This window comes from Gopherus evgoodei, chromosome 2 (assembly GCF_007399415.2).
Source record: "Gopherus evgoodei ecotype Sinaloan lineage chromosome 2, rGopEvg1_v1.p, whole genome shotgun sequence".
NCBI lineage: Eukaryota > Metazoa > Chordata > Testudines > Testudinidae > Gopherus > Gopherus evgoodei.
Window position 1 is genome coordinate 95,008,912 of NC_044323.1, and position 26,577 is coordinate 95,035,488.

Sequence of the window (26,577 nt, forward strand, 5' to 3'; positions counted from 1 at the left end):
CACGCTTGCTTCTTTATGTCTCTTCCACCAGCAGGTGGGGAAGCTCCAGATTCTTGTTAGTACATCTTTGATTCTTCTTATTATGAAATGTATAATTCATGAGTAGACCAGCATAATAAGGACATTATTAGAAAATGAGCTCTAAAAGTGAAAGTGACTGAGCTTAATTTGGCTCTTTTCAACATACAGAGCATATACTACATTTCCCTTTTTGTTTTCCCCACAGTGCCCCTGTATTTTATCTTTTGTCTTTTCCACATTGTCAGCTTACAATTCTAGTTACTATATTAGAGTTCCTACTATATTAGAGTCATCTGAATTGCGCTTTTTGTGCAATCTTCCTCAGCCATAGAGAAAATCTCTTTCCTCATCACTAGGCAAATACACATAGCTAAAGTAAGGGGAGGATGCTAATTTTGTTATGGGACAAATATAATTATGAGATTAAAACAAGATAGATGTGCCAAAAAGTGGGAAGAAACTGAATAATGCCATCCTCCTTTGAACTCTGATGAGATATTGCAAGTTATATTGGATATTGAGTAAAAAGACCTGTTACAGGGATTTTTACTTCAGGATTAGACACATAATCTATTTTTTGTGCCAAAAGTGAAAGATTTTCAATTATTTTCTTATCTGGACATTCAGATAGCCATGGTCACATACAGATGCAGCTCATGTTGGCAATCAAAAGCCTCTCAGTCTATCAGGAAACAAACTGTCATTAGAGTAGTAATTCCAAGTTTATTAATTACTTATGTTCTCCCTAATCTTCTTTTTCCTAGTCCACAACCCCTTGCCATCATCTCCTCCTTCCAAAAAAAAACCAAACTCAAAACCCAGCAACCAAGCTGGGTACACATTCAACAAATTCACTTATATGATACATATATTACTGGGACAAAGCACACTCCCGTGTTTGTGCCATGTGAAGCTTGCACTTGGTCCACTGATCAGCAGGTATCTAAAAGAGTCTTAACACTTACTATACCTTTTCTTCCCTCCTACATCTGTCGATCTCAATTTTCTGCTCTTTCAAAGTGGGTAAAGCTCCCAGTGAAATCAGCAAATTCTTACACTGGAGTTCTAACATGTAACAAGAACTAAATATAGGAAGTAGATCTATCATGCATGATTAAGATAAGAATGTTTGCCCTCAAAGCTTAGCTGAGGCCACATCATCATTTACTTAATTCACTTTACATAATTTAATGTTGGCTACAGTATGTACATGCATACTATTGCCCTCCTGTACAGCAGAAAATGTCAGAACCCGTTCAAGTGAATGTCAGTTTGTAATTATGCTATATAACTATATGCTAAATAATAAACATATCTGTACTAAGAACATCCTCTGCATGTCTGTTTTCTGTATGCACATTATACATCCTGATGATCTATTTCTTTCAGTTGAATGTCCATCGAAGAATGACAGTGCAGAAGTACACTGGGTCCATGTGAGCTGCAAAGGGTTAAGAAGCTAAGACATGCAAACCTAGCTAAGACATGCAAGGAGAGAAAGGCATAAAGGAGAGAAAGGCATAAAGAATGGTTGGAGTCTGATGAAGATTAGCAAAGCACCAGAGAAAAGCCCCAAAGCATCCTTCAGACCTGGGGGAGGGAAGGTTACTACAGGAACAACCAATTTAAATGAACTAATTAAAAAAAGACATCATCACCTCAACCAAACTACACAAACAAACAATAAAAACACAACCATAAATCAACTAAACTCTAAAACTAACCAGGAAGTGAAAAAATTCAAAAAAACTTAAAATATAAAAAAATTCCTTCACCCACTGAAAACATTAAATGGAGAAATTGAGAGGAAAACATCCACATTCTAATTAAAACACAAATGCCACATAGTGCCTATATGTAATAAACTGAATATATCTTGGAAAGGGATATAATATAGATAGGGTGATCAGACAACAAGTGTGAAAAATCAGGACGGGGGGGGTAATAGGAGCCTATATAAGAAAAAACCCCAAATATCGGGACTATCCCTATAAAATCGGGACATCTGGTCATCCTAAATATAAAAAAATATTTCTTTCTAGGCAGCCTAAAAATTGTATTACTTTTCATATTAGAACCACTTTCATAATATCGTCAGCTCCAATCCTGCAACATGTAGAGTCTGAGTGGTCTGCTTCGCCCAGGGAGACTCCATGTAAAGTAGATTGGTGTTGTACTCAGATTCCCTTAGGGCTACTTTCACTTTTAGTTTCCCAGCATTTAAGGTAGCGCATGTTGGTGTAGCTTGCATGCCAAGGAGACAGAAGTCAATGGGAGTCTTTCCTTAAGGGAGTCAAAACTAGTGTAAGGGGATATGATTTGCAAATTATCTTTGCCTTTGGCCTTGTGAGTCTGAGTGTCTCATTAAGGCCAGCCATTTGGCATAACATATGTGTTTGAGAGGACAGGATGAAAGTGTAACTTATACCAATTTCAGCTCTCTAGACTTTCTTAAACTGTCTTAGACTCACCTCTGAATGTGGCCTATTGTTCAACTCTAAGGCTTGCATAAAATGTATTGCCAGTGAGCTAATTAAAATATGAACATTATCTAAAAGTAAAAGTTGTCTTCAGAATATTTCATTCTGCAAAGCGCAAACCAACGTAAGAGGAATTTAGTGTCTACTAGCCAGAGAGAGAATCACGAGATAAAAAGACATTTAATCTTCAACCGACGAACAGCTGTGAGAAAATAAAGACAAAAGTAAAACTAGGCATCCAAGATTAATTCACAAGCTGAAAGTATCTTGGAAATGTGTATTATTGGTTTGTTTTGCTTAAGATTTATGGATTTGAAGACAACAAAAAGCTGCATTATTTTAAAAAAATTATAAAAGCATATTTCAGAGGATTGGAAACATCCTTCTTTCTGCTTTATTTGTCAGATAATGCAAATTCTCTAATCACAGTTGTCCATTACATGAAAAACAGGACTTTATGGTTCGAATTCTGAATTCTGTCTTGTGTTCATGAAACTATTTGTGTGGGTAAAATGTGTTGTTTATATCAGAGATGGGCCTAGGCATAAAAATGTAGGCTCGAATCCAAACCTTTCTAGAGTTTTAGGTTGTTCTTTTCCAGGCTTTGGTTTATGTCCATCTTTACCTCAGTGCAGTACTTTTCATCTTCTAAGCATTAGCTAATCAATTGAGCTGTGTGAATATTGGAGAAAAAAATCAGTGAATTTTTGGTTAAACACTTTCGTTAATTTTATTATTGAGTTTGCTTCTTGCCATTTTTTAGGAAGATCATGTTTGTCTCATGAATATCTGCAGAAGCATGTGAGAGTGCTGGTGATGAACATGTCTTTCCATTCCTCCTAGTAGCAAATTGCCAACAGTGTAATGAATTTAATTAGTCACAACTAACAAACACAATTCAGATTATAGTTATCGACTATGGCAGAGAATGGTTATCACTTCATTCACAGAGTTTAAAAAATTGCACATATGTTGAACAAATTTGAATAAAAAAACAAGGGCAATGTATTTTGCTCAATAATTCTGCAAGCAAAATAGGAGGCCAATTCCTCAGATAAATTATTCATTGCAAATTATTTGCTTACCTTGCCTAGTCTCCATTTTGCAGACAGAGGATGAGATCCCCAGCTGTTATAAACCACTGTAGCTTCATTGGTTTGATTCTGAGTTAGGATCTGATCTTAAGAGACAGAGAGGTTAAGTGATTTGACCAACTTCCAAATGAGAGTCTGTGTCAGAGAAGAAAACAGAACTCAGCAGTTCCTGGGTCCTAATCCTATGTTCAGACCCAGAGTTGAATCAAGCAGATATGGGGCTCCCATTTGACATAGGCCTCTGAATACAAGGGTTAAGATTGAATGTGTGACCATGTCTCCCATCCTATTTGAAACTCCTGTGCCATGCAATTTTAGAAAACTGTAAGGAGGGGTAGTTCCATAGAGCCAGGGTAAGTGTGTTTGTTCAGGGAGCTAGTGGTGCAATGGACAGAGGTTTTCTAGTAATCAGAAGGATGGTTTCAAGACAGTAAGTCTCCACAATAGCTGAAGGAAGAATTCATTATGCAAAGTCATTAGGGCTGATGATAATGCATGAATGAGACATAAATAACCTAACTTGACTCTAATAATGTAGGTATCAACAGTTATGTGGGTGGGACCCTTCTGTTTACCAGCAAATCTCATGTGAAAATAAAGGACCATGGAATCCCCAAATGCCATTTTTACAGAATCACCTTTTGTTTCAGAATTGATGGAGACTTTACACAGAATATAGGTGGCATTTTGTCACTAGTTTTAAAGAAATTGGAACTTTAACAGCACTGAGTGAATAGTTTAAGTAGAAACCAAACCTGACCCATCCTCTGGACTCTACCCAAACCCGTGAATACCAGCCCAATTCCATGAAAGTGCTGCACACCTAGGGTGTGGCTGTTAATATAGCAGACAGCTCTAAGGCAACCTCCCCACTCATTCTTTCTTACCGTGAAATGCTTTCAAAGGGAGCTGAGCACCTGCACTCCCATTCTTCAGTGGGGAACAAGATGGCAATTGGTCTTGCTCTGCATGTGTCTGGGAGGCCATCACCAAGTATGGGTCACCTGTGTGGAAGAGCTACTTTTGGACTCTGGACTTGACACACATCAGAGAATGGCAGACTGAAGCTCACAGGTTTCTGTATTATGTGATGCTTGCATAAATATCATCTAATTGTTAAACGTTGCTTTAACGCACAGAATGACACATTTCCCATTTTAGCTGGTTTCCTGGATCAGTGGCAGAAGGTATCACTCCATACCTTGAGAGCAGATGGGAAACATCTACTCTGAAGAGTTTCTAGCTCTGCATAGTCCCTACTGCTGCATATTTATGGAGGCTTTGGTCCCCTAAGTATTAGGGCTAATTTTCTAGGAACTGATCCTGAAATACTTATGCAGCAATGGAACTATTCACAGTAGCAAAGTTAAGCATATATGTAAGCTTTGCAGAATTGGGGCCCTGCTGTGTTTGGTGCTAAGAATCACTCCTGGGAAGAGGGGGTGGAATTCATGGAGGTTCAACATGAACTCAATCTTCCCTATGCATCTACAGAGGTGGTGCAGTGCTCGCTCATGTGAATGGAAAGTTGAGAACCCTGCATGGTTCATACAACCCTAATATTTAGATGGATGACAGTTACTGTTGATCAAGGTTTGTGATTTTAAAATGCATATTATAGGATCTCAAAACGTTCTGCATTAATTTTGAAGATCTCCATCTCTAAGGCAAAATAAATCCAGAGCATCTGGATTTTCTTTTTGTTTGAGGGTGGCATTGTGAAACATCGCTAATGAAATTCTATTAGCAATAATCGATGGCAGCTGCCAGTAAAATGAGCAACGTGTCAGTTCAAAGATTCACTGCTGGTTTGCATGTCATGGTGAAAGTGTGTGCAATGTTTGTTGTATTTATGTTGGTCCCAAGACACTGGAGAGATACAGTGGGTGAGGTAATATCTTTTATTGGACCAATTTCTGTTGGTGAGATACACGAGCTTTCACAGAGCTTCTGAAGAAGAGCCCTGTCTAAGCTGGAAAGCTTGTCTCTCACCAACAAAAGTTGGTCCAATAAAAAGATGTTACCTCACCCACCTTGTCTCTCATGGTGAAAGTTGTGTATTTTACTGAACTTCTTAGAGACCAAACACTTTCTTACAAAGGGATGTGCGGCACTAAACAGGATAGATCCAACTAAGACACTGGGCCAGGTTACAGTCTCTTACTGAACATACACTGATATAACTTCAGTGACTTCAAGGGACTTTACACAAGTGGGAAACCAGAATCTGGCCCTTCCCCCTCATATGAATATTTAAATTTGGCCCCTCTGCTTCTGTAACTGAAGGTGACTTAGTCTGTCTGGGAAGGCACAGAGGAGGAGAAATACCATCATAATATAATTTCTCTCCCATCCATGCACCTCCTTTGCAATTTTGTGGGTAGTGAGATATACTAGGTTTGAAGGAATGGGGCTGGGGATGAGAGGAGAAGCTACTCTCAACAGCATACCCTCCTGCAGACATGGTGGAGAGGCATCTATATTAATGCTGCTTGAATTTTGGGAGGTACCCACTTATATTATGGTGATTAGGAATGTGCAAGCACCTAGGTAAGGTATGTGTTTGGGAGGCTGCCAATATACAATCAGATGAAATATGACATTAACACCTTTTGTTATATATTGTCCATGAAAATTTTAGTAGTAGTAGCAGAAAAAAGTAATTTTCTATCAACAACAATAGGTTTTATGGTACAGTCCAATTACTAATAAATTAAATGATGAGGTCATCTAATTTATTAGCAATTTTTAAAGAAGATCTTAACAAAGAGTACAGGATGGTGTGCAAAAAACAGACTAAAGAATAGGGAATACAATCTTACACAGTCTGTTTTTATTCATATAATTTGTAGACAGGTAGGTAATTCGAACAATTAAGAGAGAGGGTCTGATTCTGTAATCCTGTGTGAAGCCCACTCCAGGCAGTGGAACTTTGGAGCAGGTTCACAGAACATTACACTGATATGTGTAAGCATATAGACTGGTACATTGTAGATATGTGGTATGTTGTAGGTAATTAATATTTTTCTGTGTTATCTTTGGTACAAAGGTAAATTTACACTACAGCATTCTGGTTGGTAATATTGCTTTTGGTCATAACATGATGTATATATTTCTAGTTTCTCTCTCTCTCTCTCTCTGTTACATTGTCCAGATCTTCTTTTCTGCATGTGGGGCCTCACATTAAGATATCGTATTTTTTCCTATCTGGTGGCCTGTAGTTTGTCGGTCTCTGTATCACTTCAGTGTTTCTATTTTGGTGCAGACTTATAACATCCCAGACTTCAGATCAAGGGTTTCTAATAGAGATATTTTGTCATGGACCAGCTTCCTTCCTGTTTGAGATCATGCGGCCCACCCCTCTCTTTCACAATCACATAACATCCCTATGACAACTACAGAAATTGTTTACATGGAAAAGTCACATTAGGAGAGTATTTTAATGGGTTTTACAGCTGTAGTTAGTCCAATAGTTCTTTTATTCTTCATTTCAGTTTCTCTATCTCCCATCTGTTGTAATTTTCTCATAGCTGGAAACAAGGAGAGCCAGCACCATGTGACCAGCCTGCAGACCAGTGGTAAGTTCTCTGTGGACCAACATGCAACCTTACTTTTAAGTGACAGCAGCTGACCAGGGATATCATGGGGTCAGATTAGAGGCCCTAAAAACTGTCTCATCTTCACAGGTAACAGGTTCTTGTGTAAATTTGAATATATTCCAAAAGGAAAAAATCAGCCTTCATTTCAAAACACCACCACCACCACCACACATGGTTGCTGTGATGACTATATACGTACCTTTCATATCATTATTTACAAAGATCAAACAACTACAAGTCAGGTAATCAACAGTTAAGCACATAACAGATTTTATACGTACCCCAAAAATCTGTATTCTGATGTTTGTAATTTAGTATATTTTTAATGTAGAGAAGAAGTGGGGGAAGATGAAAGTTTCGTGATTTATAAAACACACTTTTCTTATCAAAGAAATACATATGACATAACACAAAACCCTATGTTCTGGCTGAGATAGATATAGCATTTTCTTGGAGTACCCTGGATAAACCTTATTGAATTAAGTTTACATATTTTAAGAGTTAATTGTATTAAAAATGCAAATATATGTGTTATTGTGGGATTGTATGTAACATCTCTAGGGGAGAGACATGACCAGTGTTACGAGCTTCAAAGGGATATATGAAAAAATATACCAGACAGAATGAACTTTAAAGTTAAGTGGGTTTCCCACAAAATCTTTAGGGGGAGGTATATGCAAATATTTCCCTCTAGTTATGCAAGAACTCAGCCTTTTGAAGTTCCATCCCAAGGATAGACCATTGATCATCTGTTATATGAGGACAAGATGAGATGCCGAAGCAGGATAAAGGACTGACTCTCAGATTCATGGCTATGCTTGTTCTGAGCCAAGGCAGTTAAGAACTTGTAACCACAGAAAAAACCCTTCCTTGGATCTGAAGGACTAACTCCTATCTTAACCCTTGTTGGAATTGGAGGTGATCTCTGGTAAGCTTATTAGCATGCATGGAGGTTCTTTAATGTTTTTCTCTGTAATGCTTTCACCATAAGAATAAATCTGCTTGCTCAGGAAAAGCTATGTGGTACCTTATAACTGAGGGCAATTATGCTGTTCCTAGCCTCTGAGGAATAAAGTAAAGCAGATCTGCTTAGGCAGTCTTACTCGCTGGTGAATGCACAGTGGAGGCAGGGAACTGTGCAACGTGGAAATACCCCAGTCAGGAGGGAGTCAGATGTGCATCACCACACTGTATATTAGTGTTATCTGCTCTCTCTAAAAAGAGAGAGAGAGAATCCACAATATGAAAGGAAGTCAAAATATTACTTCAACTTTGATGTATCCTTCTAGCTCTTCACACAAATAATCTGCATAATGGATGGAAACTCCAGAGTTTCAGATCCATTGGGGTTGGGGAAGGTTCACTCCCATGAAGAAAAGGGTTCTTCCCCCAAAATCTGTGGTTCTTTGGGGATTCCCCTGTGGGTCAATGGCATGGAAATCTAAACCTAATGGCCACTAAAAACTCTGCTTTTAGTAGGAGACCTGCCACCAATGATTATCATTATTATGATTTTATCTTGAGTTAAAATCTTTTTCAGCTTTATTAAAACTGTAAGAAATTTATGGAATTAATTTTTTGTCAAAATAGTTTTTTAAGAAGAAAAATGTTTATGAAAATGTTTTCTTTTTAATATTTTCTGTTTGACTAAAAACCATTTTTTGTGTGTTTTTTCTCTTCCTCCTTTTTTTCCCTCAAGTGGCAAAATGGAAACAAGAAGAATAAAATGCAGGAAAGGGGTGGGAGATGATTAAAATTAAGGGAGAGCAAGGAGCAATAAAACTATGACAACCTTTAAAAAAATTGTTCCTGAAAATTTTCAGATAAACTTGTGGAACCAAAGATTTTCATGAAAAATCTTTATTTTTATCCAGTTTTATACTTGATATTCTGGTGGAATGCTATTCTTACTTTTCAACCTACTGGTCTGCATTTATAAAATATACTGTGTCTATTTGGATTGATAAGTTCATATGATTTAAAAACTTTAGATTGTGTGTGTGTGTGTACATTCACTCTGTTTTAAATGTCTTTCTTTGACATCTGTCTTTGCGTGCCTCAGAATTAACCCATTTAAACACTTTGCCACTTACTCTAAATATAGACAGTTATTATCAAGAAACCACAATTATAAATACTTTACCAAAATATGTTACTGTCAATTGATACTAACTGATCATTCCCAGTTAGCAATATCCCTTAAAAGAAAATGTTTAGGTACTAAGATCAAGATAGAAAAAGTAATCCATAAAAATCAGAGTTAATGTTTTTTTGTCTTGTGATTAAATATGTGTCTTCTCGATAAGAGCAGTGTATTTATGATTATCCTATGTGAAGTGTAAGATTTATGATATCCTTAGCTTTTGGTTTCCTTACTTTTATGTGTTTGTATTTTGTAAATAATGATGCAGTAGGTAAGTATGCTGGTGTCACTTAGCAACTGTAACTAGTTTTTGAAACAAACGTTTTGGTTTGGGAATATAATACGAAGTTTCAACAGGAATCTGTACATGGTAAATTGTGACAAATGTGGGCCTCAAATGCATTCCAGGAGCCTCTTTGTTAGAAGTTATGGTACTTCAAACAAAGGTTGCATATATTCACATACATCCCAGCACTAGGATATACATCAGCATCCTTCGTTATAAAAGGTGTAGATATAAGAAAACTATATTACACAGGTAACTAAGCTATAAAGCTATACACCTCCACTTATCTATTATAATTTTATAACATCCAGTGGTTTGCAAGATGTTTCATAGAAGACATAGAGAGAAATGGTCCCTGCCCTAAATAATTTGTCATTCAAATTTTAGATTTGACACATGAATATTGTGTGAGGATGGGAGGTTACAGCAGTGTATTCATTTGGATACTCAGTTAGGCATACGCACATCACAGTGATTCAATTTATGAGTTATTTTTAAATAAGTTTTAAAAATAAAGAAGATAAAGTTGGTTAATATTCTTGACTCATTAATATTGGGCACTTTGGAAGAGAGACTTTAGGAGTGATTTTAATGAGGAGAAGATAGTGGTTTGTCAGACAGAGCCATGAGGGCTTTCCTTGCAGAGGGGCAATAAGCTGATAAGTATAGACACATTTGTGGGAGAAATGGAAAAAGGGGGCTGCAAGTCTTGCATCCTTGGCAGAATTGAATTCTTCTGGAACAACATAAGAAACAAGAACCTAGTCTCCACTTGGATTTAGTGCTAATTTCACCTGTCAGGGTAGGCTCCCAGGTGCAGTCCCCTAGTATAGACAAGGGAAGCCACGATTTGCTTGAAATTGAGGTAAGCGCCACCAACGCCAATCATGGCTTTCCTTATCCACAGTAGGGGTTGGCACAAGAACAGTGACATCAGGGATTGAAAGCAGGGATAATTCTAAGGACAGATAAGAACCAAGTCAAGAAAATAGGAAAGGGGAGAGTGATGTAGGGCCTGGAATGTAGGGACAAGAAGATTAAATTTGATGTGATGGACAAATGGGAGCTAGTGGAGTTGATTAGAGCATGAAAGGACTTTGATTAGTGAACATTCTTTATATGCTCAGGGATTCATTTCAGATAAACCATGGCAGAGGTGGCCTTGGAGGCCTGTGAAGGTCACTGTCACAAGCTGCCCCAAATTTTGGAGTCCTAGTAAAACCTAGTTTCATCTTTCTCCTTTATTGCAAAAGTTAGTTTTCTTTGTAGAAAGTAGCCCTAAAAATCAACTGCTCACTAGAGCTGAATGTTCATTGCTGATTTGGGTTCCATGACACAAGTTTCTCCATTTTGGAAAAGGCCTGAAACCAGTAAATGGTTGTGGGGAGCAGTGTCATCTAAATTGAGGCTGATGGGATGAAAGCCTTCATTAACTTCTTCCCAGATAACTGCCTTCACTTGAGCAGGATCCTCTGCTGGACAGCCAGCATGGTCTTTGATCACAAGAAGAGGAGTTGGATATGAGGGGCATAATGGTGCAGTGGACCAAGCATCGGGTTGGAAGTGGGAGACTTCCGCAATTTAATCCTGTCTATGACATAGGTTCCTCATGTGGTTTTAGCATCACTTAATCCTACTCTCTTTTTTAACCCATCTGTAAAAGGGGGATAATAATACATACCTCATTCAGAGGCATGTTGTGTTAGCTAGTTATTTGTAAAATGTGGTATGTAGGCAAAAATTCACCAGAACGCATACAAAACCTTGCTATGGCTTAGGGACCTAGTAGTCTATAGGCCCTCAATTTATTTGGACAAGTGTTCTTTACAAAACTCTTTTAGATAGTGGCAACTCTACACAGACCCCGGAAAAGGAACTCCATTTTTCCAGCAGGAGGCTGTTGGGGTCCAGGTCACCACCCTTCCATATTAGTTTTATAAAATGAGTGTAATGAGTCTGAGGAATGTCCCAGACAATCATCTCAACAATTCTACCCTAATGCTGAGGCTGTCCTTGTGTACTGTGGTGAAAGCAGTGTACAGGAGTCAGTGTACACCCAAGGAGGCAGAGTGAGAAGAGAAAAATTGCTTCACAAGCCTGCTAAAAAATGTGGGGCAGATTCTGGTCCCTTGTTGTAGCTCCTTTGCATTGCTCTGGGGAACTACAAGGGCAGCCAGGAATTTTGCTAGTGTTAGGGGATCCCTAGGTGCCATAATACCAGTATAGCCAGATACACACACTATGCTTCCTTCACCCAAGGAAGGAAGGTATGTATGGGCAGGCTGGGCACAGTTCAGCCTTGAGTCTGTTCCAGAATCAGGGCAACAGAGAGGTGACTTCCCCACTCTAGTCTTACACTGAGCCCAGCTCAGCTAAACAAAGGGATCCAGCCTGCTAAATTCAGAGCCCTGGAAAATACAGAGACTTCGCTGAACTTGTCTCTGTTTTTTCTCTCATTCGTCTCATTTCCTTTCCTTCCCTCCCTATCCCTGTCTTTAACCACTCCAGTGATGTGCTAACAATATTTTAACACAGGGCTTCCACAAACATTTTCCTTTAATGCCATGTCTATTCTATGAGTGCTATAGCATCATAGCTAACATGACAGAAGTTTTCTTCAGATACCCCAGCTGTGTCTGCACCAGGGGTTAGGTTGGTATAGCTAACCTCAGAGGGTGGATTTTTCACACCCTTGAGCACTGTGGCCATGTCAACCTAAATTTTAAGTGTAAACCTGGCATAACCTGTGATAAGCCTGTATGCTGGCTCACAGTGAAAAGGAATGAGGAACTGGTTAACCTTTGGATTTCTTTGTTCATTTAAAGAAAAAAGTGTTCTAATAACCAAGTAGTAGGGAAACAATCCTGTATTAAATGCATTTGTTATCCATTTTTTTAATAATCTGGTATATTTTAAAGGCAAAAAAAAAATTGCTGCTTTTATTAACCCCTAACAGGCCTGAGGTAAAGGCTGAGCACTGGAATTCCAGGGAAACCAAAATAATCAGTGTTTTTAGTTGTAGGTAGCTTTTGTGAGTATTTTCACTTCTAGCAACAATGACCAGGGTCAGATGTGGTCTTTTCATGGTATTTCCACCTTTCTGGAATACTAGTGCCATAAGTAGGAAAGATCTTAAATTATTCTGTCCTATAAATGGTTCTCTGGGGCTTGAATAAAGCCAATGAAAACCTTAAACAAACATGGAAAACCTTGAATCACAAAACCTAGAATTTGGTCGCTCCCTTTCCTTACGGCTCAGTGAGTGACACTAAGTATACTTTTACTTTTTCATTTTTTCCCTTTCCGTTACTGTAGTATCTGATCTCCTGTCAAATCTATTCAAATCAGATACACTTCAAGGTACCTCCAGGTCAGAAGGTTTCCAGAAATGAAATCATATATTTAAAGGTGTGACCCACCCACTTATCTACAAAAGCAAGCAATTCAAAGTTAGGTTGAGGCTCCATACAGAGACTTCAGCACTAATTCCCCACTCTTTTGCCTAGCAAGTACTGAAGGATATGAAACTTTGTGCACTGTTCTCAGACCTTTTTTAGCACAGTAGCTAGTTTAGACACAACAGTGATTTAAGGATAATGTATTATATAATATTGTGGAGTTTTACCATGAACACTGGCTTTTGTGGCTTTAAATCAGGCCCTTAAAATATGGTTAACAACGTTTATATTATCTATGGTATCTCTGATTTTGTTTTCCTCTTGATGCTAAATAGCATAAATAATAGGATCTTATGCCTAAGATATCATTTCTCTATCAACCTCCTACACAATAGTTTATTGTTTCTAAGCCCTATTGTGTCTAACATACTCTATGCATGACCACTACACTGAACTTCCCTTTTAAGGAAACTCATGTCAAGGGTGCATCTAAACATGTATTGTGTCACAGTAGGCAGAGTGCAGTGCATAAAGCAGAGCCAGTTGAGTGTAAAAAGGGTCCCATTGACAGTAATCAGGGCTCTTTTCTCAACCCTCAGCACTGCTTATTTAGTCTAGTAGAATATAAGAGCGTATGCACAGACAAACTGGCGTCCCGTTGCATTCCTCCAGGGTAAATAATTTATCAGGACCGATGCTGATTAAGTGCAAATGGCAAGAGTGTCAGGATTCCAGGTGACACAGTGGTGTGTGCTGCCTTTCACCTCCAAAGCATGTGAGTCACATATAATTCCTCAAGTCCTCTTTTGGGGAATACTTAAGGGGTTTCTTGTTTGGGAAAAAACACATTCCCTCTGTCTACAGTCTTGTAGTACATATAGTCCCTGAGTGTGCATTCATTAGGAGATAATTACGCTGGGTAGAATCCCCTTCAGCCAGTCAGATCACTGACATTATCCAAATGACTTTATAAATCCTGTTCATTCAGCCTTCTCTCCTGATTATATCGTTTATATGTATCTATTACACAGCGTCCAAAGTATATCTCTAGCATAACTCCATAGACTTTAACAGAGTTTAAACAGGGATGAATTTGGCCTAATAAATTTACTGATACTTAGGCATCATGATGATAGGCACCTTAGAAATATCTGATTGTAGCAGAGTGGAAAACTTTGAGGCCCAGAATTTTAAAGGTATTTAGGCATTGCTCCTCAGCATTGGATGGTCTAAGACACATTTTCAGAAGTCTCTTTGAAAGTCAATAGGATTTAGACTCCTAAAACTAGATCCTAAAAGGTATTTAGGCACCTAACTCCTCTGGATTTCAATAGATCCAGGCCCTGAAGGCCCATGTCACTTTTGAAAATGGAATTTAACTTCTGAATCATAGGCTTTGCAACACTGATCAGTGCAAGGCCTAATCCCTAGACGGAGGACCCTTCACATTGATGTAGAACTCCTCTGAGTCATTCTGATGATATTCTCTGAAAATTCTTTTAGACCTTCAAGATTTGAAGGTGTTTTTTCTACAGCAATTGAGATATAGGCAGGATTCATTTTTTTCTGTCTTTAATTAAACTTTAGACACTATTAGCATTTAAGTAAAATTTGCAAAACTACAGATATCTAAGAATAGCTAGTAGCTGCATCAAAGCCCTGAAGTCCAGCAACCATGAATTTGGGGAAAATGTAGACCAAGATCAGAACTCTTCCTTGCCCCAATCTCTGTAATGGATAGAGCTGGTCAAAATAATTTGTGCAGAAAGTTTTCCCACCAGAAGTATGTTTTCATTAACACCAACCTTTTTGGTAAGAAAATGTATATTGAGACAAAATATTGTGTGTTTTCTGCAGGAAATTTCATAACATTTTTTCATTTTGTTTCGGTTTTTTTGTTTCAAGAAACTGAAATGAAATTACATTTTAAGCTGAAATGTCAATTAAAAACAAAAGGTTTTTGTTTGAAATCAAGATAAAACTTGCCACAGGAAAACCAAAATTGTGTGATCAATACATTTCAAACAAAGATTTTTGCTCAGAATTTCTCACAGGAAAATTTTGTTTTTTTTCTATCCAGTTCTACTAATGAGGCTGAACCAAAACCTCAGATCCAAACATCCCCAAACTTTGGGATCCCTAAAATGTTCTCATTCCTTTCTACCTTTTCATAACTTTTAGATTTCAAAATCCTTACTCTGTGATTTCTGGGCACCCTCTTTTTTTCCCATTATCACTGTTTTTTTTGGAACATTTACCCCAGCTCAGCTGTCAACATAGCATAGCATAAGGGGACAAAATAGATATAGTATGATGCAATTTATTATGCAATTCTATGAGAATAATGTAATGGGCTTCAGAATTGTTTATATTTCAGTTTTGGAGTGGTTGCACTTTATCTTGATGGGGTAGTTTGAATTAATCTTTTAATAAACCCAGTGCTTATATTTTTAATTGGGTTCTAGATGCAATTCTGCTTTACTCCAAACATAAAACAAATTGTCCTCCTGTCTAACAGTCATTAAAGCATGCATAGATACTCTTCTCCTCTCACTTTCCCTCCAAGCTACTTAGACTACATGAGTAATGCATGAAATTAACTGAAATGAGCAGTCCTTGTGCTTCAAGAAGCATGACCATTGTTTTGGTGATATGTAAATGTCAGGCTGAGCCGATACACATCACTACATTGTATTAGTACTTCTCTAATAGCCTCAGCAGATGCACAATTGGAGCTGTTTTTAATTTTATTTTTTTAAAAGAGGAACCCGATCATTTGGGGGCCGGGGGAATGACTGCTTTGTGCCACACTGCTAACAAATTCTAAGGCTAAAGCCAGTGTATATACCAGGCCCTGGCAGGATCACTCCAGTGCAAGGATCCTCCAAAATTGTGGACAACATGGAAAGTGACTTTCCCTGAGGGTGTGGCTAGAGGAAAGGGAATGTGTCTTGGGAAACCCCTGTGCCAATATTGAGGACTATTAGCAGCCACCTTGCCTTTTCCACCTTAAGCTTGGGAACAAGCCTTGTGCATAGCAGCCCTGGATCAGTAGTGCACCATTTGCACTCTCCTGCCCTATAACCAGTTCTCTTTGCTGCTCAGCTGATGTCTAGACATAGCCAAATTGTTCATAGTCTATCATCTTCCTAGCTCTGTTGGTAGCTGAAATAACATAAAATAAACTTCAGCCTAAGCATTTTCTGTAAGTGAAGCTGTTCCTTGGGTTTCACTGCAGGACCTTTTCTTTCCTAACTCTTAGTTCTCTCTGCATCCAAGAGACACATTCCAACCATTTTAACTTCTGACTGGAGTTAAGGAGTTGGACTTGACACTATGTCTAAGCAGTGGTTTGCAGGGTTCTAAGTGACCCTCCCCCCACCCCACTGCACCCAGCACCTTACAGGATCTGGCCTTTAAGCACTGGAAGCCCACAGGCAGAAAGTTTGAACACCAGTGCCCCAAGAACTTTCTGAATTCCTTTGACAGTGTCACAAACAACACCTACAGGATTATGCCACTGCGGTAAAGGAGGCAAAATGAGCCGTCTTGTTTGGTTCCCATTGGAAGGTTTATCTGAGTTGACAGTTTCCTACAGAATGTTTAGATTTTGATATGACACCTCTGATAATAGAGCTACAGTAGTTTTAAGGCGGATCTGACTGGTATTTATTCAAATGATAAAGCAGGGTGCAACTGGAAAGACATCACAGCATTGTATTGAATCTCCCTCTTCTCTTTCCCAGCTCCTTTAGCGTCTCACTGTGGAGCGGTTTCCTCCATGAATTTGTTACATGGACCCAGTAGATTTTTTTAAAAATCATATCTCCTAATAAGTCCTTTTGGAGCAACACAATAACGAGGGTAACTCAGTTTCAAAGCTTTTAGAAATCAGCAGTGAGATGGGCATGGCAGTAGGAAGGGGTTGTGTTCACAGCATACACACACAGACTACTTCTACACTACACACCTCTTTTGGAGGAATGTAGCTAAACGCCCCAGTGAAAAGCAGGCTGCCTCCATGTTTCAGTGGACAGTGAAAAGCTTTGGCAGGGGGCTCAGTCTTTCCTTGCTGCTAGAACCATTTCCCTGCTACCAGTGACCTTACCAGCAGTGGAGAAGGGCTCCAGAAGCAGGGAGCTGCTGGAATCTTTCCCTCTGAGGGGAAAAAGCTCTAGCAGTGGGGAGCTGGCAGAGCTTTTCCCTGGTGCCTCCCCACTGCCGGAGTCATTCCCTGGCATGGGGAAAGGCTCTGACAGCTGGGAGGTAGCAAGAGGCTACACAGCTAAAATTGCAGAGTAGATGGGGAGGCATGGATTGGGATAGTAGAGAGCTGTGTGGTCAGGAATATACCCACATCCTTCAGGCATGTCTGTACTGTACTATCCTAAACTGTAGCACACTGCTAGCATGGCATTAAATAGCAGTGCAACAGGGGCTACCTGAGTACATGCTCCGCACACAGTTGAAAGAAGCATGCAGTATAGCCAAAGAGTTAGAAACAAAGAAAAAGTTGCAGCATAACACTACTTTGTCACAGAATCCAAAAATCTAATGCAGCACCACCAAATCCAGAGGGACATAGCATGCAGTTTGCTACCAAAGGCAGAGAGGCACAACTCATCTTGCTACTTACCTACTACAGGACAGGCCCAGCAAAGAAAGTAACAGAACGTCACTAGCCGCCACCTCCAGGCCTCAACTAAAACCTCTCCAGCGCATCATAAAGAATCTACAACCTATCTGAAGGACGATCCCTCACTCTCACAGATCTTGGGAGACAGGACAGTTCTCGCCTACAGACAACCCCCCAACCTGAAGCAAATACCAGCAACCACACAACAAAAGTACTAACCCAGGAACCTATCCTTGCAACAAAGTCTGTTGCCAACTCTGTCCACATATCTATTCAGGGGACACCATCATAGTATCTAATCACATCAGTCACACTATCAGAGGCTCATTCACCTGATCATCTAGCAATGTGATATATGCCAGCAGTGCCCCTCTGCCATGTACATTGGCCAAACCGGACAGTTTCTATGCAAAAGAATAAATGGACACAAATCAGACATCAAGAATTATAACATTCCTAAACCACTTCAATCTCCCTGGTCACTCAATTGCAGACCTAAAAGTGGCAATAGTACAACAAAAAAACGGCTGAATTGGAATTAATTTGCAAACTGGACACCATTAAATTAGGCTTGAATAAAGACTGGGAGTGGATGGGTCATTACACAAAGTAGAACTATTCTTCCTGTAACCCTTCTGCCCCTCTGAGTTGGCAGCAACAAGGGCCGGGTTCAATATCCAGGGGTTCCTTTTCAGTAACACAATGCATAACCGGCTCGAGCCCCCACCCAGTGACCTGGGACACTCACATACCACACCCCCCTGGGCGCCTCTAGGAGGCAATACTTCCCCTCTCGCAAGCACGGAGTCTGAGTGTAGCAAAATCTTTTTAATAAAAGAAGGAATCAATGCGGCATCCCATTGGAGAAACACCACAAACAGGGTTATAACACAAACCATAAACAAAAACCCACCTCCAAGTATGTTTGGCACTGTCCTTTTTCCCCTTAGGGTTTTAAGTCCAATCACCCCAAAGTCCAACAACCCAAGAGTCTCTGGTCAATGCCGCCCCAGAGTTCGAGAGTTTATCTGTAGAGGTCCCTCCCCCCAGCCTGGGTAGAAAGGGGCACCTTACATGGTCCAGGGCCAACTGCCCTGCCTCTCTGTGGGTTCTGCTTCCGCCTTCTCCACGAACTGCTCTGCTTTACCAGCTGCTCCACTCTGCTCTTCCAGCCGTCCTCAGAAACTGCTCCACTCCACCAGCTGCTCCGCTCCATGAGCTGCTCGAGTTCTCCCTGCAAACTGTTCGGGTCTGCTCACTCTGCAGGCCACTCCACCCATCCCACAGCCACGCCGCTCTGCCAGCCACTTTGCTGCCACCAGCTGTCCCGTGATCCACTCCGCCAGCTGCTCTGTTCCACAGTATATCTTCAGGCTCCCCCACTAGTTAGCACAGTACTCAGTGCTCTCAGCTCAGTAATTTCAGCTCTTTAGTGATTTCAACTCTTAGTGATCTCAGCTCTTAGTAGGGGAGCCCCAGTGCTAGTGCACCATTAGCCCAAAATGAGTTCAGCTCAGTAACCTGTATTTAGATTCTTGAGGGAATAAAAAAAAATCAACTCTGACATTCCACAGTGGAGAGAGGAGGAGGTGGAACTGGTGCTCCTGGCTCCACAAGGAGACTGCACCACCAGGCACAGATACCTGTCCCCAACCTCTTTCAATTCACTGGGTTTTGGAACCCATTTCCCTTGTCTAGCAAGTACCACCCAACTGAGGGTGAGTCATTTGTCACCAAGCAGTCCCACAGCTCGGCAGTCTGGGATAGGGTAGGTGTGCCTATGCAAATACACGTTCTGAAATTCTTTCCACCAGATTTCAGGGTAGAGCTTATCCTGACTCTGCTTACATTCCTACTATTACTCACACCTTCTTGTCAATTGTTGGAAATGGGCCATCCTGATTATCACTACAAACGTTTTTTTTTCTCCTGCTGACAATAGCCCACCTTAACTGATTACTCTCATTATAGTTGGTATGCCAACACCCATTTTTTCATGTTCTCTGTGTGTATATCTATCTAACTATCTATCTATCTATCTATCTATCTATCTATCTATCTATCTATCCACTGCATGGATCTGATGAAGTGGGTTTTAGCCCACAAAAGCTTATGCTTAAATAAATTTGTTAGTCTCTAAGGTGCCACAAGTACTCCTTGTTCTTTTTGCTAATACAGACTAACATGGCTACCACTCTGAAACCTTGCTCAAGCCTGGCTCTTTTGCAGACTGACTGCTGAGATCTGAAGCCAGATCACAAGCGTCCCTCAGAGCAGGATCAGGAAACCCCTTAGACCTTAAAGTAATAGCTTGTAATTTTAACACAGTTTTCAATACATCACAAGAAGGCTGAGCTGCTATTGTAGCATGGGAGAGAAATTCACACCTGACAAAATTCCACGTCCCAAGGGTCCACTGAGTGATAAAACCATGAAAATGATCTAGTTCTCTTCTTGCCAGGTGGTTATTCACTTGTAACATCTCAGAGTCAATATTATGAATGTGTACTGCTGTAGTGCTGTAGGAGGAATCGTGGACCAAGAGCCTCATTGTGGTAGGGCATTGTACAAACACAGAACAGAAGATGATCCCTGCCCCAAGAAACTTACCGCAGAGACATAGTGCCACTTCCTCAGCTGGTGTGAACCATCGTAGCTCCAGTGACTTCAGTGGATCCCTCCCAGTTTGTATCAGTTGAGGATATGGTGCATGAACTAGATTGTGGTTGCTCTTTTGTGTGGTATCTTGTGGTCCCGAAGTTTTCAAAACTGAAGAGTGGGTTGGCTGTTCCTCGCCTCGAGTACAGTTTATCTTGCTCTCAGAATACTGCAAAAACATCCCAGTCAGGGATTACTTTTATCTCAGGTAAATAAAGGTCATTTTGTATAGAAATGCCTTGCCTTTGGAAAAGCACCAGAATTCACCAAATGGCTTATATTATCCAAATATTCTCATGAAAAAGAATACACCTGGACACCCTATGAAGGGCACAAATCAACCTATGTTGTTTTTATGCTGTTGTCAGACAGCAGAGCATTACAGATGAGGTTAAAGCATTTGCACATGGTGGATTGTTTTGTAGGTTCATTTATCACCATTTATCGCTTAAGCATGATCATATGAAAGAAGACTCCTCATCTAGTCCCAGAACAATATGAGAAGCACATACTTGGAAGCAAAGGAGGAAGATGATCTCTCAGGGATAGTTTAACTTCCCTCATGTTTTCACAGCATCTGTGTGTGTTATCTCGAATTCACTCTTTGCAAACGTGGTAAGGCTCATAGTAAACAGAAGTGACAGCCATAGGACAGACAAATAAGCAGTTTTGAGAGCTGGCATAAGTACTCTCAGCTTCTTGACTTTACTGATGACATAACTGCTGTCACCACAGTCCATTGGTGCAGGGGATCCAGAAGTGAGCTGGCAGGGATACAATTGTTCAGTGATTTGACTGGTAGAGTCATTTATTTAACTGTCCTTCTGAGCAATGTCAGGACTCTGATATGCTAACAGTGGAGCAAATACTGGATACCCTCCCAATAAAATATGATAAAGAACAAGTTTTTCTGAACACATTAGTTCCCACATTCAAAACAAGTTAGGTATAATTTTACAGTTACTGTGTAAGATCTTGATTTCACTTTCTGGCTGTTACTTGTTCAAAGCAAAAAAGGACATTTTGTAGAGTAACCCTTCATATTATCAAGACTTTCACTTAGGTGATGGGATTGTTCTAGGTCTTGTATTTTGATTTTTTTTGTATGTTTGTTTGAGAACTAAGCAGACTGAAATTCTTAGGTGTCTGGGACTAGAAAGGGTAGATCTTGAATTAACTGCCCCACATAAAATGGTTTCCACTTGACTATTAGGGTTCAAGTGGTTCTGTGAGGTTCATTCAGTGCCTTCACATTGTTGTTGATGCGGGGAGATTGGAAAGTGTTTAGGGCCATGTTTACACTACAAATTATGTCGACCTAAATTATGTTGGCATACAGCTGCTGCAGTTATTACATCGCTTGTGCATGTGCACACTAACTACCCTTCTTGCGTCAGTCATGCATGTCCTCACCAAGAAAACTTGTATCGATGCAGACTGCAGTGCACTATGAGTAGATATCCCACTGTGCTACTTGCCACCATCCAGTGCAGGATGTTTTGAGAAGTTTTTGCAATGCCTCCTGGGGCTGAAACAGGTCATTCAGGGGAGTATTCTCCATCCCATAATCACATCATAGTGCAGGTTTAGGATGATGAGCAGTGACTGTGGAACTTTTGGATATGTAAAGCCACATTCTTGGATCTGTGTACTGACATGTCCCAGCCCTCCAATGTAGGGACACCAGAATAAGAGCCACGCTGACAAGTGAATGATGATTGCACTGTGGAAACTTGCAATGTCACATTGCTAACAGTCAGTTGGGAATCAATATGGAGTTGGGAAATCCACTGGAGGGGCCATTGTCCTACAAGTGTGCAGGGCCATTAATCACCTCCTGCTATGTAGGACTGTGACTCTGGGCAATGTGCAGGACATAGTGAATGGTTTTGCAGCGTGGGCTTCATGAACTGCAATAGGGTAATAGATGGCACATATATCCCTATTTTAGCTCAGGACCACCTAGGCACAGAGTACATCAACAGAAAGGGCTACTTTTCTATGGTGAGGCAAGTGCTGGTGGATCACCAGGGACGCTTTACAGACATCAGTGCAGGCTGGTCAGGAAACGTGCATGATGTGTGCATCTTTAAGAATACAGGACTGTTCAGAAAGGGGCAAGCAGGGACCTTCTTTCCAGACCAGCAGATTTCCATGGGAAATGTTGAAATGCCAATAGTGATCCTGGGACACCCAGCCTACCCCTTGCTTCCAGGTCTCATGAAGCTGTCCACTAGCCACCACGACAGTGCCAAGGAGCGCTTCAACTGCAGGCTCAGTGGGGGCAGATTGACAGTTGAATGTGCTTTTGGCACTATGAAGGGACACTGCCGTTGTTTGTTTATGAGATTGGACCTCAGTGAAAAGAATATCCAATGGTTATAGCTGCCTGCTGTGTCCTGCATAAAATCTGTGAAGTAAGGGGGGAAAAGTTTCTGCTAGGATAGAGGGTGGAGGTGGAACAACTCGCTGCTGAATTTGAACAATCAGATACAAGAGCTAGTAGAGGAGCTCAGCATGGAGCTATATGGCTCAGAGGGGCTTTGAAAGACCATTTTAATAATGAGCCAGAGTAGTGTGTGTTGCTGTTGTGTGCTTTGCCTGGCCTTGATCTCTTGCAGCCCAATAAGATTCTTATAGTGAATGCTGTGTATGTAGGAATCAAACATTTTCAATTCATCTATTAATATTGTTTGTGAATGACAGTCTGGGTTCTCTGACAGAGTGTAGCAACAAGGAAATTGATCTCTGTAAGACCTGCTCAGCACCAGCCAGCATATGTTGTGAACTAATAAAGAGGAATTATGTTCCAAAAAATAGAATTGAAGCAGGCAAATAAAAACATTTCAAACTTAATAAAACTTAATAAATTAAGGGAACAAGACTTATGAAGGAGAAAGAACAATCATTTCTATTTTAGCTACGCATACATCAACTGTGTCTTTCACATGTCAGTGTATGTGCAGCTGTTGTCTTTAACGTCCTCCGGGGTGGAGCGGTGGGGCTAGTACAATGACCCCTGCGGCCATGTGGGATATTGAGGGGGAGTAGAGGTCCAACATTGAGTTCTCAATGGGCTGCATAGGGAGGCGAGCATAGGATTGTTGAACCTGCAGGTTAACCAGAGTCTGCCACATCTGTGTTTGCTACCTGAGAAGCTTCATTATGTCTTGCTGCATCTCCTGCTCCTTTTCCTGCTTGTACTTCCAAGCCTTTCCCATCTCTGCTCTTTCCTTCTCCATGCTGTCTGCAAAGGTCATCTTCCAGGCCCTGGTCTTGTTCTCTGATGCAGCACAGGTTTGCAGCATATCCTGGAGGAACATGTGCTCCTGAGTCCACTTCTTTCTCCTCCTTATCTGCTCAGGTGTTCTGAGGGGCAGACCCAGAATGCCACAAAGGCAGGAGCTTCAGATACAAGACACACAGGTATCGTTGTCAGTGTATTCACAACAGAAATTGAACTTTAGGATACTGAACTCACTCCCTGTGATCCCCAAAAGCTGTTAGCACATTATCACTTCTCCTTGGGATTGATATAGCATGGTGCCAGTCACAGCACCAGCCACCGATGAGTGTGGCCCTCAGCGGGATGGGGAGGGAATGAGGGTGGAATAGCTCACAGGCATGAATATATTTGTATAGGGCAATGAAACTAAATTCTGACAGGCAGTGGTGATTTTAGCTAATATGTCACTCCTGAGGGTAACAGAGGCAGAGAGAGAACACAACAGCTGCTGGCATTCTGATGCTGCCTGGGCCCATATGTGACTAGCCTGTGTATTGAAATGTGTACTACTGAAGTTATCACTGAATGGCATGGGAGAGTGTCCTACTATGGCTGAAGAAATAAGACAGTTGTCCCCAGAAACCTTCAGCAGAGGATTGCAGAGTACTTTTATAAAAGTTTCATCAAGATCTCTACAGAGGATTCATTGGACATCCCAGTGCACATAAACTGCTCTGTGTAGTCCCCTCTGGGTAACCCTAGAGGGGAATGTAAAGCAGATAGCAACTCTACCTCTTGTTGTTTCACTACCTGTTTTAGCACAGATATAAAAAAATAAACCAACAGACGTGTCCTGCTACTTTAGGGGTTCCGTCCCTGTAATTTCAAAGCAAACTGCATACTTACCAGAGGTTCCTTCCCCTTTATCAGGCTTGTCCATGTTCGGCTGGCTGGACTGTGGCAGAATCAAAAATGTCCTGGCTCACTGCGCATCTGGATTCCCCCTTTCATCTGTCCCCTATACTCCTCCTCCTCCTCCTCATATATCTCCTCCTCCTCGCTGTTCATGGCTGGGGCCTGTGACTCAGGCTCCTCCGAAGTATCCACAGGACTCTTGGCAATGGTGGTGTCTCCCCTGAGAATGGCATGCAGCTCTTTGTAAAAGTAGCAGGTCTGCAGCTCTGCACCAGATTAATTGTTGGCATTGCTTACCTTCTGGTATGCCTGCTGCAGCTCCTTAAATTTTACATAGCACTGCTGCTGGTCCCTGTCATAATCCTTCTCCTCCAAGCCTTGAACAATCTGCTCACAGAGGGCCACCTTTTTATGGCTGGATCAAAGCTGTGCCTGCACAGCCTCTTCTCCCCACAGACCCAGGAGATCCAACATCTCCTGAGTACTACAGGCAGGAAGGTGTCTGCAGCATGTAGTTGGCATGGTTGGCTGGGCAGTTGCATTCAACAATGGAGAACTGCTAGGTGTGCTTGCAAAGCTGGGCAACCAGGAAAAGGAAATTCAAACATGCATAGGGCTTTAAAGGGGAGGGGCAACTTCCTGACTACCTGGCCACTGGACAGCAGAGTTCACAAGGGTGGGACATTGTGGAACAGCTCCTGGAGACCAATAACAGTCGATGTAAGTAATGCAGTGTCTACACTGATACTGCATTGACCTAACTACATTGACCCTGACTCTACACTGCTCAGGGAGGTGGTTGTGGTAAGCTGGCACAGCAGCACAGTTACATCAGTGGAAGCAAAATTTAAGTTTAGACACATTCACAACTAGGGGCTGGTCTACACTACGGAGTGGGGGAGATCGTGCGAAGTTACAGAACTTCAGCTATGTGAATAATGTAGCTGAAGTCGATGTACTTAGATCTACTTTCTGTGGTATCGTCACTGCAGTGTGTCAACATGATACACTCTCCCATCGATTCCCCTTGCGCTTCCCGTTGAGGTGGAGTACCGCAGACCATGTTAGAGCGATCGGTGGTCAATTTATTGTGTCTATAGTAAACACGATAAATCAACCCCTGCTGGATCAAGCTGGCCAGCAGTGTAGGCAGCCTTAGGTCAACATAACCTGCATTGCATCGACCAAACCATGTAATGTAGACCAGGCCCAAGTCTTGTTTCCCAAGCCTAGCTTTTGTTTTAGGTAATCGAGTTGATCATGGCTCTATATAGGATGTCTCAGAAGCACCCAAGAAAGGTGAAAAATAAGTAGTGATGATTAACATCCTCACAAGCAGAGGATGTTGCACAAAGCAAGAGAAACAATCATATTCAGTGAGATTAGCTACCATCATCCTGTGCTCTTACCTGATCTGAGCCATCGGACTCTCTCATACAAACTTGCATATGCAAAAAGAGTGAGGTGTACAAATTGGAATGGCTGGACAGTGATATAATTAATCTTTCCCCGCCATTCCTCCAGAGGAAGCAGGTCAGCCCAAAGGATCCTTCTCTGTAATACTGCGTCAAAATGCATATCTGCTGCTGACACAGATGTTGGGCCATGCTGTCTAAGGGCAGGTGTTTTGGTGTAGGGTTCTGCTCCATCTATCAAATCCATTTTTACTTGCAACAAAGCTTTCCAGTAGCATGAGCAAATCCATTTAATGGCATTTTGATAAAACAGCGGCTTCTGTACATTTCATTATATTTTATGTGATGTACTTATAACGTTCTTGGAATGCATAATATTTAAAGGTGTCCTTTCTGAGGTGTGTTACCAGAGAACCTGTTCCTTGTGATTAGACTGGTTACCATTTGCTTTACAGACAGGAGAATGTTTAAACTGCAGACCTAGGGAAACCATTGTCTCATTCCAAAACAAACTAGAGAGACTGTACCACAAGGGTATGATGTCTGTTGTCCCTTGCATGGAATATTAAACTGTTTTGTGTGAGTAAGGACTAGAAGCAATATTGATGTGTCTGGGAAAGAAGTCTGACAATGGCTGAGAGGTGCTGAGAGGTGGCCAGAGTCTCTCCCTGATATAGCCCTTGGATACAGTGGCTTGTATGCTACA